The sequence below is a fragment of the Oryx dammah genome, unplaced genomic scaffold, assembly GCF_014754425.2.
Source record: "Oryx dammah isolate SB20612 unplaced genomic scaffold, SCBI_Odam_1.1 HiC_scaffold_19, whole genome shotgun sequence".
Taxonomy (NCBI): Eukaryota; Metazoa; Chordata; class Mammalia; order Artiodactyla; family Bovidae; genus Oryx; species Oryx dammah.
The window spans coordinates 60,299,079-60,314,983 of NW_024070203.1; positions in this window are offsets into that span (position 1 = coordinate 60,299,079).

The window sequence follows — 15,905 nt, forward strand, 5'->3', positions numbered from 1 at the left end:
CATATTTTTTTAGTAATTATCATTAAAATGTTATATTTTGAAGTCTCAGTGGAGAAAAACAAAAATATAAATGAAATAATAAAGCATATAAATAAATTTTGCACAAGGGACTTTAACCATAAAATAGATGGAAAAAAGAAGCCCACGATTTATTCCACAGTGAGAGAGCCAAAGAATTAAAAAAGATCCAGAAAAAATCCTCAAAGAATTTTCTTTTGGATGCCATGTTATAGATAAACTACTAGAGATCTAACATATTTCTGAAGCATTCTTTCATTTTTAACCTGATAGTCAACCCCCACCTATTCAACAAGCGCAAAAACAAAACCCTACTATTTTGTCCTCATAGTTAGTCCCCATTACACAGTATGGTAGGAAAGGGAAAACATGGGCTATGGAGTCAGTTAGACATGAGTTGTGCATAACAGATTATCGCTCACTCACTACATGGATTTTAGCAACTACCTAATCTTCCTTTTTTGTAAACATGTTTTGTAAACATAATGAATATAAGAGCTATATCAAAGTGTCTGTATAACAAGCCTACCTCAAGTTCTGGAATATAGTTGGTGCTTCTTTGTTAGTCCTTCCTTTTTCCTCTGTATCTCAAGCCTTTTTTTTTTTTTTTTTCAAAATAAGCTCTACAGAGAAAGGGCATTCATTCATGGAGTCAGTCTCAGTCCTTTGAAAGACTGATTTTTTAACCATCCGCTTCTTAACTGTTTCTCTTCTTTCATGTGTGAATGTTCATATACCTGTGTGTGTGTGTGTATGCGTATGTGCAGGCGGAAACTGCCATTCTCTGTATTGCTTCCTGCCGGCAATGGGTAAAGTAAGTTTGGGGCAAAGCAGAGTCTGTTTTATGCCTGAATTGTTCTAAAGTTCAGTAGGTGACTCATTATTTAATCCTGGCTTAATAGCCTACATAGATCATGGGAGGCAGAACTCAAAGATAATGAAGCAAGTGATTCATTGAATTGACATTATTGTATTCATATATTTCAGTTTCATTTGATGAAGTAAATGGCACATTTGACTGGAAATCTTGACTACAGTCCCTCCTTGACAGCACTACTGATTTGTCATTTGACTGTAACTGAGGTGTGTCCATTTCTTATCTTCAAAATACAAATCAGAATACTTGCTCTCTTCCCCAGTTGGAGATCCCTAGTACCAATTCAAAATAACATTGTGAGCATTTCAAATGTACTATAAAAATCACCTGTCTCTCATTCTGTGTACTGTCTCCCTCTAATATTTTACTCTATCTTACTCTAAAGTACGTTTGGTAAAAAGACATGGTGATCATGTCTTTTAAAAAATAAAAATAAGAGTAAAAAGACAAAAAGAGTAGTGCTGATATATGGCCAGAAACTCGAAGGACAAAAATGTACAAAAACAGTTTTGGGGGGGATTATATACTTTGATTTAATCGCTCCTGAGTTTTGTGCCAAACCACTGAGAATAAGTGCTAGTGTTACGCGGTATTTGGAAGAGTTGACAGCAAAAGTAGACATCAAAATAAGCATTATAGAAGCACCAGGCCATTTTCCAGGTTCTTACCAAAGTTATGACGAAAAACAGAGCAGAAATGGCTCACATTTGAAATGATTCTTCCATTGTATTCAACCTGTGATGATACAAATGCAGCTGGCCAGTATCCAATTACACAATGTATTCCTTGGGGAAAAATTAGTCATAAAATAGTTACAGAGGTCATAGATGGGAACTCCCTGGAAATGAGTATCAGTCCTAACAAAGGATTAAAGAAACAGATTTGATAGGAAACTCTATGAAGGCAGAAGATCTTAATTCTTTTTATCATGGTACCAAACATAATGTCTGACCTGTAACAGGGGATCAATGAATACGTATTGAATAAATAAGCAGCATTAAACAGGAGGTCATTTTTGAACTCTTACTATGAAGAATCTGGTGTGCAGTGCATATAATTTGAAGGATATCAATTTATAAGAGTTCACTCTAAGCATAGTTACCTCACTCTTATAACCAGAGAAGATGACAAATCAAAGTCTGATTAATCCATTTCGAAAATGTCCCTTCCTCTCTGGTCCATCCCTGAAACCACCCCACTGCTGTCTCACATTAGGTGACTTCAGCTGTAACACTCTCCCTGAAGGAGTGGTTTCATTGGCAGCTACTCCTCCCTTCAGCCATCAGGAGACCACAGGATCTAAAACTATTTCTGCTCATTTGAAGAGAATGAAATTGACCAGAGGAGCTTGCCCTGGCATGGTTCTCTCAGAAATGTTCATCAATAACAGTGACTACCATTTATTTAGCGTCTACTGTGCATCACCTACTTTCATGAGAGCTGTACACAAGTGGTGTTTTTAAGCCTAAAATAAGTTTGCAATTTGGGTTGTATTTTTGTTTCATTTTAAACATCAAGACACAGAAATACAAAGGTCAAGTAACTCACCCAAAGTCGGTCAGTTCTCAGAAGACAGAGTTGGAATTTGAATAGAATTCTGTTTGACACTAGATTAATTCAGGGTTTAAAATCACCTGTCTTTTTTCTTTGAGAATCTCCAACAGGCACATCTCTTGGGACAATGAAATCCTCTTCATCTCAACAAATTGCAGCTTTTCTCTTAGACTTAGCACCCTCTTGAACTGTCTGCGTTCAACTTTTATCTCATTCAGGATGCCTTCATGATAATGACAGCAACTGTACTGAACTAATCAAACTGAAAAAAGAACTAAAGTGCTTCAAACTCTGCTTGGTCATGACTTGAATTATTGCTGACTCTTTATGAACGTCCTGTAAGTTTCCAGAGTCAAGTGTGGCAAGTTAGGGTTTCTCCTCTGTCTTGGGCTCAGTTTGAGGCAAGGAATACTTCCATCGGGACCCTCTCCTCTGCTTTCATACCCCCTTTTCTGTGAATAGTTGGTTTCATTCTCAGACTGGCTTCCTCCCTATTACAAGGAACATGGCCACTGGAAAGGGACTGCCTCTCTTCATTTAGGCTCATTTGATAAACAAGGCATGACTAGCCACCTCTGCCTGGGCCTGCATATGGACCTGTCAGCTGTGGCTTGCATAGCAATATCATCAGAACCGCATGGAGGATGTGGGGAAGAAACAGGTTCCTAAGGGAAGGAGGGGCCTAGGCAGGCAAACAGTACACTTCCATTAGTCTCATCAGGAAGGATGCTTTGGTAATACAATTTTGTATTAATAGATAAAAAATGAAAGGAAAAGGAAAGTAATACAGACTATTTCAATTTAAAGTCAAATTAGAAAGGTGCTGGATAAGCCTTCTGCAGCCCCTCTGCTCAGGGAACAAATAGATAGCTGGTGACACACTTCCTGGGATCACAGAAGTGGTCTTATAATTCTCCCCTAGCTTTTCTAGTAGAGTATTGTGCGTTCAGTCCTTATTTAATACATAAGAAAGGAAATAAAAAAGGAGAGGGAAACAAAGGAAAAAAGATAGAACAAGAAAAGGATATATAGAAAAAATAGGGGAAAAAAAATAAGAAGTAGGTAAAAATAAAATCCTATTGTCATAAAGTCACAGAGATTTGGCAGGAAGTAGAATACCAAGAAAGATAAAGATGTATACAGATGGGGAATTTTACTCTGTACTTGCTCTTGTTGATTAGATATTATGTAATCATAGTCTTATTTTTTAAGATTAAATTCTGTGTCATCTGATAGCATTTTAGGGCCTTCCAGGGAGTCAATAATGAATGTTAAATTGGATTACCTACATATATCCTTTACATTCTCTCTTCATTTTTGTTCATCAGCTGGCAAGCAATTGTAAAAGCCCAGCCAGGAACTCAAGCTCTGAACAGGAGTTGTCCTGTACTCTATTTTTGCCCCACTTATTCTTGTGGGTACAGAGTAAGAAGTGTCACTTTGAGAAAAAGTTTTCTGAAAGTCCAAAGTTATCTGAACCTATAAGAACCTAAAAAAATCTTGGGCTGGGCTTATGGTTTGAGGTTTGAATTAAAGCTTAGGTTATTCTTATTTTATCTGCACTAGTTTTCCATCGGTAATTATACTGTTTCTATATCTCTGTCTTTCAAAGTAGGGCGTTATCATGGGTTTGGATACAGTAAGAATAAACTAACCAAATGTTCTGCCCGTATGTTGAAATGAACCTGGTCTAAACATGTCTGCAGGTTCAAAACCCTCTAACTACATGCACTGCCTGTTTATTTAGTTCCCTTTGGTTAGTTTCCATTTCTTAGTTTCAGCATGTCATATGTATATACCAGTGAAATACTAGTAAGATACCAGGATCTCTCAAATCCCAATATTACATAAATAGCTAATCATAGGATAAGGTACACTTATTTCACAAAAGAGTATCTTCTGAATTCTTTCTTGGTAAATGAACTCAGTGTGTCAATTATACCATAAATCTATTACACCCACAGCTCTTCTAAGCAAAACAGCCTTGTCTTAGGTTTCTACTACAGGGTAAATCTATGGGACTATATTTTACATTAGTTATTAGAACCTTAACTTTATGTCCCTTCCATAGTGATTAGGACAAGACTGGGTAACTTACCCTAAGACAGCCAGTTTATAGGCTCACTATATACCCATGAAATGTCTTGCTATGGGAGGTGATAGTGAAAAGATAGTTTCCTTTGGAATTTAAATTAGTAATATGGAAATACAGTTTCCCCAGTGGCTCAGTGGTAAAGAATCTGCCTGGAATGCAGGAGCCGCAGGAGATGCAGGTTTGATCCCTGGGCCGGGAAGATCCCCTGGAGGAGAGCACGGCAACCCACTCCAGTATTCTTGCCTGGAGAATCCCATGGACAGAGGAGCCTGGTGGACTACAGTCAATAGGGTTACAAACAGTTGGACATGACTGAAGTGACTTTAGCATGCACACAATATGGAACTAATAAAAGAGTAATAAGATAATGATCAACTGTATTGACCACTGCAAGAGAGAAGCTATTTTACTAGCATTATCTCTTCTTAATTTAAATTAATTATTATTTTTGAAAATTTAATGAGGTAAATTTTATTACATATGTCTGAGCTGTTGACTATTTACAGAGGTTGCAGTCAAATCCAGATCTATATCAGTACAGAACCCATGATCCTTATTATTATGCTATATTGTGAACTGGAATTGCAAAGAAACAGAAACGATGAAGAAGCAGAAGTTTAACTGATACATAGCAAAGCAAAAAAAAAAAAAAATATGCCAATAGGTATTGAGAGAAAAGTAAAGCTATAGGGTAGAAAGTTATGTTAACTTATGGGTCACTATTTTACAAATCCAGATTTTATTGCCACCGTGGCTCATGAAACTAAAACCTATATCCTGTTCTTTTGAGGAAAGATCCTTCTACAGCTTTCCTATGGGGTGATGGTAAGATTCTATCCCTCAATTGTCCCTCTGAAGCATTTCTAAGGGAAATTCCCACATTTTTTTCATTTTATTGAACTATGGTTGATTTATAGTGTTGTGCTAATCTCTGGTGTACAGCAACATGACTCAGTTATATACATATATACATACATACATATATGTATGTATGCATATATGTTAGTTGAAAGTTAAGTCGCTCAGTCATGTCCGACTCTTTGCGACCCCGTGGACTATAGCCCACCAGGCTCCTCCATCCATGGGATTCTCCAGGTAAGAATACTGGAGTGGGTTGCCATTTCCTTCTCCAGAGGATCTTCCTGAACCAGGGATTGAACCCAGGTCTCCCGCATTAGAGGCAGACACTTTAACCTCTGAGCCACCAGGGAAGCCAGGTTGCCGTATGGCTTCTTGGTTGGTACAAGTGGTAAAGAATCTGCCTGCCAGTGCAGGAGACACAAGAGATGAAGGCTTGATTTCTGGGTCAGTAAGATCCCCTGGAGAAGAAAATGGCAACCTACTTCAGTATTTCTTGCCTGGAAAATTCCATGGACAGAGGAGCCTGACAGGCTACAGTCCATGGGGTCGTAAAGAGTCAGACATGACTGACCACACCACAAATTTTCATATTCTTTTCCATTCTGGTTTGTCATAGGATATTAAATATAGTTCCCTGTGCTGTATCATAAGACTTAGATGTTTATCCTTCCTATATATGCTAGTTTGTACCTGATAATTTCAAACTCCCAATCCTTACCATAAGTACCCCCCAACTAGAGGTAGCATCCAGTGTTTCTAAAGGAAAGAAGCTAATTCAAACAGCAGACTGCCACCTTAGCATTTTATTCATTCATTTGGAGCTGCTTCTCTACTTAGACATACATTCGAAGGTAAGAGACTGACTCACTGAAAGGAATGCCCTTACACATATAAGAGCATTTCAAATGTATTTCAAAGTATGCTAAATAGGATATAGTATGAAATTAACAAGGTAAAAAATATTATGTGATCATATAGTAGAAAAGAGTTCTTACAGATCGGTACATGGATTTGTGCTGGTTTTTAAAAGAATAACAGAATGTGAAAAGTAAGGAAAATGTGGCAAACTTTTCACGAAAAGAATATTGATTTAATGGGGGTATAAAACTGTCTTTTGATTCATGAAAAAATGACATTACTCAGACTTTTTGTAATATGTGAATTTGCAAAATAAAAGATTGTTAATTTCATGTTGCTTTCCAATTTTTATTTATGTATGAAGTGACTTCTCTTAGGTAAAATCCCAAAGGTCAGGAATCACTGGGGCAGTGATAAAGTTGATAGTAAATCTTGGAGATTAAGAAGGAAATCTGTGAATAAAGAGGGAGTAATGGCTTCCATTGTATTTATTCTCTGGGAATAATAATTTTTAAAAATAGATAAGAAGGAGAATACCTTTTAGAAATTATAGGCTAAGAACTTTTCAATTTATAAGCTTTTTAAATATACACCCAAACTTTGGGCTACCGATCTGTAATGAGTTACAAGAATTTTTGAGGTCTTCTCATGATTGATTGTATTTATATTTATTTATATTTCATGTGAATGAATAGCTATGATCAGTAAGGCAGCTCCCATAAAGTAAACGTCTAGAGATATTTCCTTTAAAAAGACAGAGCTAATCTTACCACAGAGGCTTATTGGCAGGATAGAGAAATATTGCAGCTCCCCACAATAAAGTAAATCTTTCAACAAGACTGATATCCATTTAAAAATGAAGACTGCTGAACGGTGGTGAGTGGGAGCCACTAAACCTTTTGATACATGTTTCAGACAGGTTCTAGCCAAACCACTGAACTGTCCCATCAAGTCTGGGCATTAACTTGAGGTTCAGAGAGGAAGAGGGCCTGGTTTCTAAATGCAGGAGAGAATAGGAATGGGTTTAGATGTCAAAAGTACCTAGTAATCTCTGTGTTTCTTTCTTGATATAAAAGGCATGTTTTCTGAATGCAAAAAGACACGTTTCCAGTTTCAAGAGCTATTAGATTCCAGTTATTTTCAGGTACTAATTTTTGCTTTGCTATTTGCCCATTGTTTTCTTACCAGTTTTGAGTAGCATCCACTGTCATCCATTTTTCTCCTTTCCCTTAGTCATCTTTCTTCTGAAATTTGTTTATATTCAATACTTCCTGTAACAGACAGAATGAATGAAATGATGTCATCTGATCTGATGATGATTCTCACATTACTGAGAAAAAAGGAAGCAGACAAAATGGTTCAAAATTGCATTGGGATGGCCAACATTTATAGTTTTGGAAATAGACACTGAACAAATAAAATTCACTCTGACTTTATTCTTAATACAAGTTAATAATTCAGATAGGACTAAATTTGGAATTAAGATCATTCAATTATATTGATCACTGAGGCGATGTTTGAGCCCTGTCATTTTCTTTTGTTATGTCTGCAAAGAAAGTGAAGTCTTAATTCTAGTGTGCCTTCTGATGAGGTATGAGCATCTCTGGACCAGGAACCAGTGACCAATAGAAGTCAGTATAACACTTAACCCTGCACTTTAATTTCCTTTAGGAAACAATTTCTCTAGTCAATTTAACATAACATGTGACTGACTAAGAAAGGGAGCTGATGAAGAGATAGGACCTACGCAGGCACAGCCCTGTCTTTCAGAAGTAAGACCTGGAAGGGTGAAGACTAAAAAGGAAGTCTGTTTTTCTGATGACTGCTGCTGCTGCTGCTAAGTCGCTTCAGTCGTGTCTGACTCTTAGTGACTCCGTGGACTGCAGCCCACCAGGCTCCTCCGTCCATGGGATTTCCCAGGCAAGAGTACTGGAGTGGGGTGCCATTGCCTTTTCCGTTCTGATGACTAGGACAGGTAAAATTGTTACTGAGAATATTTAAAAGTAAGTCAACTTATTACTAAATTGAAAAGAAAAATTAAGGTACCAAAAATTTTCAAAAAGCATATGTGTCTGAATTACCTAGGTGGTTTATATGTAGCAAACTTTTTGAGTATCTATGCATTTATCTATCTACCTATTATCTATCTCCTGTATCTAATAAAAATTTTGGTTTGAAAATATGTTCCAAGCTTGGAGAACTATTAAGCTTCAGTCAGTTCAAGCTGATCCTTGAACAATACAGATTTTAACTCCAAGGGCCTGGTTGTGTGTGGATTTTTTACTATAAATATTATAATAGGGCTTCCCAGGTGGCACAGTGGTAAAGAATCTGCCTGTGCCAGAGACTCAAGAGACATGGGTTTGATCTCTGGGCCAGCAAGATCCCCTGGAGAAGGAAATGGCAACCTACTCCAGTATTCTTTCTGGAGAATCCCATGGACAGAGGAGCCTGGCGAGCTAGAGTAGATGGGGTCGCCAAGAGATGACGTGCACGCACACACTATTACAACACTTCATGACTGAGTTTGACTATATCTGCCCGTTGATCTAGAACCACAGACATGGAGAGCAGACTATAAAGCTGTACTCAGATTTTCAGTTGCACAGAGAGTCGCTACCCTACACCCCTGTGTTGTCAAAAGGTCAGCTGTCATAGAGGTTCCGTTGTTGTTGCAGAAAGAAAAATGAATGGTGAGTTGATAGAAGTAGACCAGGAGGGAGTATCAAGACTTCCATTCCACAAATCATATGGTCCATTCCTCAGCAGCCCAACTGCCTAGCAGGATTTGCTTTCCAAGCTCCATCAGTGGGGCCATGCAGATGAGTAGCGGCTGTGTCTGACTTTGTGGCTGAGCCTATTCCACCCTCTCGGCTCTGTCTCCGACGTAACGCAGGTGATCCTGACAAGCTTGGAAGCCTCCTGTGGAAGATGGAGGAGCCAAAACTGAGGAAGGGCTTGGAGGAGAGCCATCTGCTGATTAGAAACAGACATTTGGATTCCACATAAGCAATAAATTAACTTCAGTCATACAGGTTTCTTTGGAAGAGTACCTAGCTCTTCCCTAATCAATATCTAAAGCATCTTTTTACTTGAAATGGGAGTTAGCTTGACTCAGGATTGAAAGTGAACATTCAGAATAAATTGCCCCTAAACTCAGAGAGCATTCTGCCATCAGAATCTCTGTAACAGTGACTTTCTGGCCAACTGTGGTCCACATTCCTATTTCTCTGTAGTTAGCAACACTATGCTCTACATTTCACACAACAAAACAGGTAGGCGTTTTGTGCTGTTCAAACGTTAAAACCTTATTTACATTTTGTATTCTTATTAGTAGCCCTGTGTAATGTGCAGTCCTAGGGCCTTGTTAACATCTTTTTTTTTTCATCCTTGATACTTCACCTTTTTTGTTTTCTGGAAGTTTACTATATCATTTGATTCTCTTACTCTAGTAAATTTATACTGAAATTGTGAAAACCAAAAGCAAAAAAGTAACAATGGATTTACTACTAGCTACGAATAACACATGAAATCAGCTATGTCAAGCTATCAGATTATTAATGATATAAAATTCTAGAGTTAGGAAGTCAGTTACCTAAACTGTTCTTTCTATTAAAATGCTGTTTTATATCCACAAAGACCTCGTGAGAATAATGTGACTCTCCACTTGAGAAGTACTACACGCCCATGAAATCAGTACACCCTAATAGCCTACTTTGGGAATGGAAACTTCTGAGTTAGATGATGAATACTGGACATATTGTATGTTTGTGAGTTAAAATAATAGTTCTCTCTCATTCTTGAATGTAATATCAAAGTGTCAAGTCAATTTTATCTGATGATAACTCAATCCCTAATCTTTCCTTCCTTCCTGGCCAACATGTCTTCTTTTTCTTAGTACAGTCACTTCCTTTATTGATCAGTTTCAATGAACCAAAACCCTTAGCTTAGCAATTCTCCAAGACTACTCTGATTCCCAATCCAAGTTTCAAATCATCTCACTTTTCTTCCCCCTCATCCCAAATGACCTTCCTCATAAAAACTTGTATTACCTCAGAGTCAGATGTTAGGAGGACCACCATTGAATATGGGAGAGAGTTAAATGGTGCAGCAGTTCAGAATCTGGGATTAGACCTCAATTTCTTCATATTGGCTAAATAACATTTGGGTCAGTCTTGAGTCTCAAAGAAGATCAGGAAATGGCCCAGGCAAGTTGACCAGTTAACAACGGCTCACCGCTCAGAGTTTAGTATAAAATAATTTCCTTCAGCAGACATCCAGTGACTTCCCCAAACTATGTCCTACTGTAGATTTCTCACCTTTTTTTCAGTTCTAGCACAAATCATCCTTTACTGCAACTGTTCTCCATCTCACACCCTGGACTATAAGGTACATGAGAAACTGAGTTCTGTCTAACATTATATTCTTCATGCTTAGTGCAGTTCTTAAGTCATGCGTGGGCATGCTCAGTCACTCAGTTGCTCAGTCGTGTTTGACTCTTTGTGACCCTATGGACTGTGGCCTGCCAGGCTCTTCTGTCCATGGGATTTACCAGGCAAGAATGCTGGAGTGGGTCGCCATTTCCTTCTCCAGGGCATCTTCTCAACCCAGGGACCGAACCAACATCTGTTGCACTGACAGGCAGATTCTTTACCACTGAGCCACCTGGGAAGACTTAAGAGACACTTAAACTTTTATTGAATGAATGGATAATGAAATGAAAATCTCCTAAGGGAGAGATTGAGAAAGACAGGCCACTGAGGGGGATAGGGTGGGGAAATGTATAGGCGAATAGGTTGAAAGTAAAAATAAAAGTATATTTAAACATGTTGGCCCAGAGATGTGAAGACAACCAGGAACATCTTCTCTGTCTTTAAAATTTGGAAAGCTACAATTTTATTGCATTATATGTAGTCAGTTATCAAGGCTTCCCTGGTGGCTCAGACGGTAAGGCGTCTGCCTACAGTGTGGGAGACCCGGGTTTGATCCCTGGGTTGGGAAGATCTTCTGGAGAAGGAAATGGCAACCCACTCCAGTCCTCTTGCCTGGAAAATCCCATGGACGGAGGAGCCTGGTAGGCTACCGTCTATGGGGTCACAAAGAGCCAGACACGACTGAGCAACTTTACTTATCAAATGGTAGCCAGCTGTTTCCCATAGGTTCTGAAGACACAAAGGAAGAGAAAAAAGGTTCCTAATCACACAGAGCTTGAAATATAGTGAAGGCAATACAGATGTTAACAAATAATAACAATAGTATGTGGTTAGTGCAACACAGTACAAAGGATGTTCATCTAACTCAAGAAAAATAGACTCAAGAAAGTGTTCTCAGACAGCATAATGCCTGAGTTAAATCTGAAAGGTGCACACAAAGGGAAGTAAAGAAGGAGACAGAGATAACCTCTGGTAAACATGCTCAATTTGTATCATGGTTCTCTGAGTTCAAAGTAAAGTGGCTGCAAAAAGAAGAGGAATGTATTGACTCCCAGAATTGAAGAGTTGAAGAGTCTGGTGGAGACTTAAGAAGGAGGTTAGGTCAGGATAGGTCAGGAGACTCAAATATTATCTTCATCTCTCTCTCTCTCCCTTTCTCTCTCTCTCCCTCTTCTGCTTCTGCTGTTCACTTGGTTGACTTTCTCCTTTACTCTTGGGAATGAGACAATCACTGGTAGCTGCAGATCCTTCCTCCTGATTGCCATCTCACACATCCTCAGAGAATGAGAAAGTTCAGCCTTCCTAAGAGCACCAATAAAGCCCAAGATTCAAGTTGCATTGATCTGGCTCAAAATCTGCCCTTTTCCTACCGAGTCAACGTGACCACAGAGATAAACTGCTCTATTCAGATACCTTGATTCACTTGCCCACCTCTGTTATCCAGGGTAAGGTCAAACCCATGAATTCACATGGCTCAACAATGAGGGGCTGTGTAAGTGACAAAACTGGGGGAAGAGCTGCTGCTAGAACAAAGCAGGGATAAACATCAGATGGGTAAAAACCGTGTGTTCATCTCTCTCACATATGTGCGTACGCACGCACACACACACACACACACAGAGAAAAGCATACACCAATAGGCCTTAGAAAATATTTCTTCCATATGTGTCTGTCTCCTATAATTAATTTATCAAATGTTTTCATTTTATTTCTACATAGATATCCCCCATATTATACCACAGAGTCATGCACATAAACACAAATATACATGGCAAATCACAAATTTTAAAACATGATGAAAAATTAACAAGAGCAACAGATACTTGTATAATGCCGTAAGTGTCATTATGCTTTCTGGTTAAATCTACTCACTGGAAAAGACACTGATGCTGGGAAAGATTGAAGGCAAGAAAAGGGGATGACAGAGGATGCAATGGTTTGATGGCATCACCGACTCAATGGACATGAGTTTGAGCAAGCTCCAAGAGTTGGTGGTGGATAAGGAAGCCTGGCTTATTGCAGTCCATGAGGTCACAAAGAGTCGGACACAACTGAGCGACTAGATTGAACTGAACAAGGTGCTTTAGTTGTTCTCTTGAAATAATGTTGCTGGCTGACCCCTGCCATGGCATGACCTACAGCTATCTTTACAAATCTGATGAGCAGGGCTCATGCTCTACGTGGCTATGAGGATCTGTTTGTAGGGATCACCACTTATTTTAAAAACTGAGAAAGACCTTAAAGATCATACTATATAATTATCCTCTTATTCCATAAGTAAGAAATTAAGTCCAGAAAGGTTCAATATCATGTAAAATTTACAGATTTGATGGTGAACCAGTCTCCTTAAGTGAAACACCAAATGGTACTTCTCAAAAAGAAAAATATACACCAGACCATCTCCCTCACCACTTTTTGCACATGAAAACCAGAGGAAAGAAAAGAAGAACCAGGTGCCCCCTTTTCTGCCAATATGAAAATTCTCCATTATGAAACACCTGAAATGCTATAAAACACAGAAAAATAATTTGTTTCATTATTTTAAAGCAAGAGGAGAGTTTTTTTTTTTTTTTCTAGTTTCAATATGAGTTAGGAAATATTGTGGTTATTTTAGGGACTCTATTCAAGATTCATTTATGGAGAAACTTGACCATGTTCAAAACAAAGCCCAGTACCTGAATCGTCCCTGCAAATTCTTGAAGAAATATGACCTGATTTTTATATAATAGATTCTCTTTCTAATTCACATATCACATACATTTTTAAAAAATATTTAACAGGTCAATAATTAAAATGTAACATTTGGTTTCTGTGTCTCAAATCCTAATCAGGACATTTCATGGGACTAACTCAAGTAAGTCTCTACGCAGAACTATCATGGCTCATGTGTCCTTAGTCACATAAGAGAAGATGCAGCATGGTAATCTACATTCTTCAGCATTACGGGTTGGGGCATAGACTTGGATTACTGAGATATTGAATGGTTTTCCTTAGAAATGAACAGAGATCATTCTGTTATTTTTGAGATGACACTCAAGTGCTGCATTTTGGACTCTTTTGTTGACTATGAGGGCTACTCCATTTCTTCTAAGGGATTCTTGCACACAGTAGTAGATATAATGGTGAGTGAGTAAGTGAAGTCATTCAGTCATGTCCAACTCTTTGCAACCCCACGGACTTTAGCCCACCAGGCTCCTCCATCCATGGGATTTTCCAGGCAAGAATACTGGATTGGGTTGCCATTTCCTTCTCCAAGATATAATGATCATCTAAATTAAATTTACCCATTCCAGTCCATTTTAGTTCACTAATTCCTAAAATGTCGATGTTCACTCTTGCCATCTCCTGTTTGACCACTTCTAATTTACCTTGATTCATGGACCTGACATTCCAGGTTCCTATGCAATATTGCTCTTTACAGCATCAGATCTTGCTTCTATCACCAGTCACATCTACAGCTGGGTATTGTTTTTGCTTTGGCTCCATCCCTTCATTCTTTCTGGAGTTATTTCTCTACTCTTCTCCAGTAGCATATTGGTCACCTATCGACCTGGGGGGTTCATCTTTCAGTGTCACATCTTTTTGCCTTTTCATACTGTTCATGGGGTTCTCAAGGCAAGAATTCTGAAGTGGTTTGCCATTCCCTTCTCCAATGGACCACATTTTGTCAGAACTCTCCACCATGACCCATCCGTCTTGGATGTCCTTGTCATCACAGGGGACTGGAATGCAAAAGTAGGAAGTCAAGAGATACCTGAAGTAACAGGCAAACTTGGCCTTGGAGAACAAAATGAAGTAGGCCAAAGGCTAACACAGTTTTGCCAATGGAATGCACTGGCCATAGCAAACACCCACTTCCAATAAAACAAGAGAAGACTGTATACATGGACATCACCAGATGGTCAATACCGAAATCAGATTGATTATATTCTTTGCAGCCAAAGATGGAGAAGCTCTGTACAATCAGCAAAAATAAGAAAAGGAGCTGACTGTGGCTCAGATCATGAACTCTTTATTGCCAAATTCAGACTTAAATTGAAGAAAGTAGGGGAAATCACTAGACCATTCAGGTATGAGCTAAATCAAATCCCTTACGATTATAGAGTGGAAGTGAGAAATAGGTTCAAGGGACCAGATCTGATAGACAGAGTGCCTGAAGAACTATGGACAGAGATTCGTGACACTGTACAGGAGGCAGGGATCAAGACCATCCCCAAGAAAAAGGAATGTAAAAAGGCAAAGTGAATGTCTGAGGAGGCCTGACAAATAGCTGTCAAAAGAAGAGAAGCAAAAGGCAAAGGAGAAAAGGAAAGAGATACCCATTGGAATGCAGAGTTCCAAAGAATAGCAAGGAAAGATAAGAAAGCCTTCCTCAGTGATCAATGCAAAGAATTAGAGGAAAACAATAGACTGGGGAAGACTTGAGATCTCTTCAAGAAAATTAAAGATACCAAGGGAATATTTCATGCAAAGATGGGCTCAATAAAGGACAGAAATGGTATGGAGCTAACAGAAGCAGAAGATATTAAGAAGACACGGCGAGAATACACAGAAGGACAGTACAAAAAAGGTCTTCACGACCCAGATAATCATGATGGTGTGATCACTCACCTAGAGCCAGACATCCTGGAATGCAAAGTCAAATGGGTCTTAGGAAGCATTGCTACGAACAAAGCTAGTGGAGGTGATGGAATTCCAGTTGAGCTATTTCAAATCCTAAAAGATGTTGCTTTGAAAGAACTGCACTCACTATGCCAGCAAATTTGGAAAACTCAGCAGTGGCCACAGAACTGGAAAATGTCAGTTTTCATTCCAATCCCAAAGAAAGGCAATGCCAAAGAATGCTCAAACTACTGCACAAGTGCACTCATCTCACACGCTAGCAGAGTAATGCTAAAAATTCTCCAAGCCAGGCTTCAACAGTACATGAACTGTGAACTTCTAATGTTCAAGCTGGTTTTAGAAAAGGCAGAGGAACCAGAGATCGAATTGCCAACATCCACTGGATCATCGAAAAAGCAAGAGAGTTCCAGAAAAACATCTATTTCTGCTTTATTGACTGTGCCAAAGCCTTTGACTGTGTGGATCACAATAAACTGTTTAAAATCCTGAAAGAAATGGGAATACAAAACCACCCTACCTGCCTCCTGAGAAATCTGTATGCAGGTCAAGAAGCAACAGTTAGAACTGGACATGGAACAACAGACTG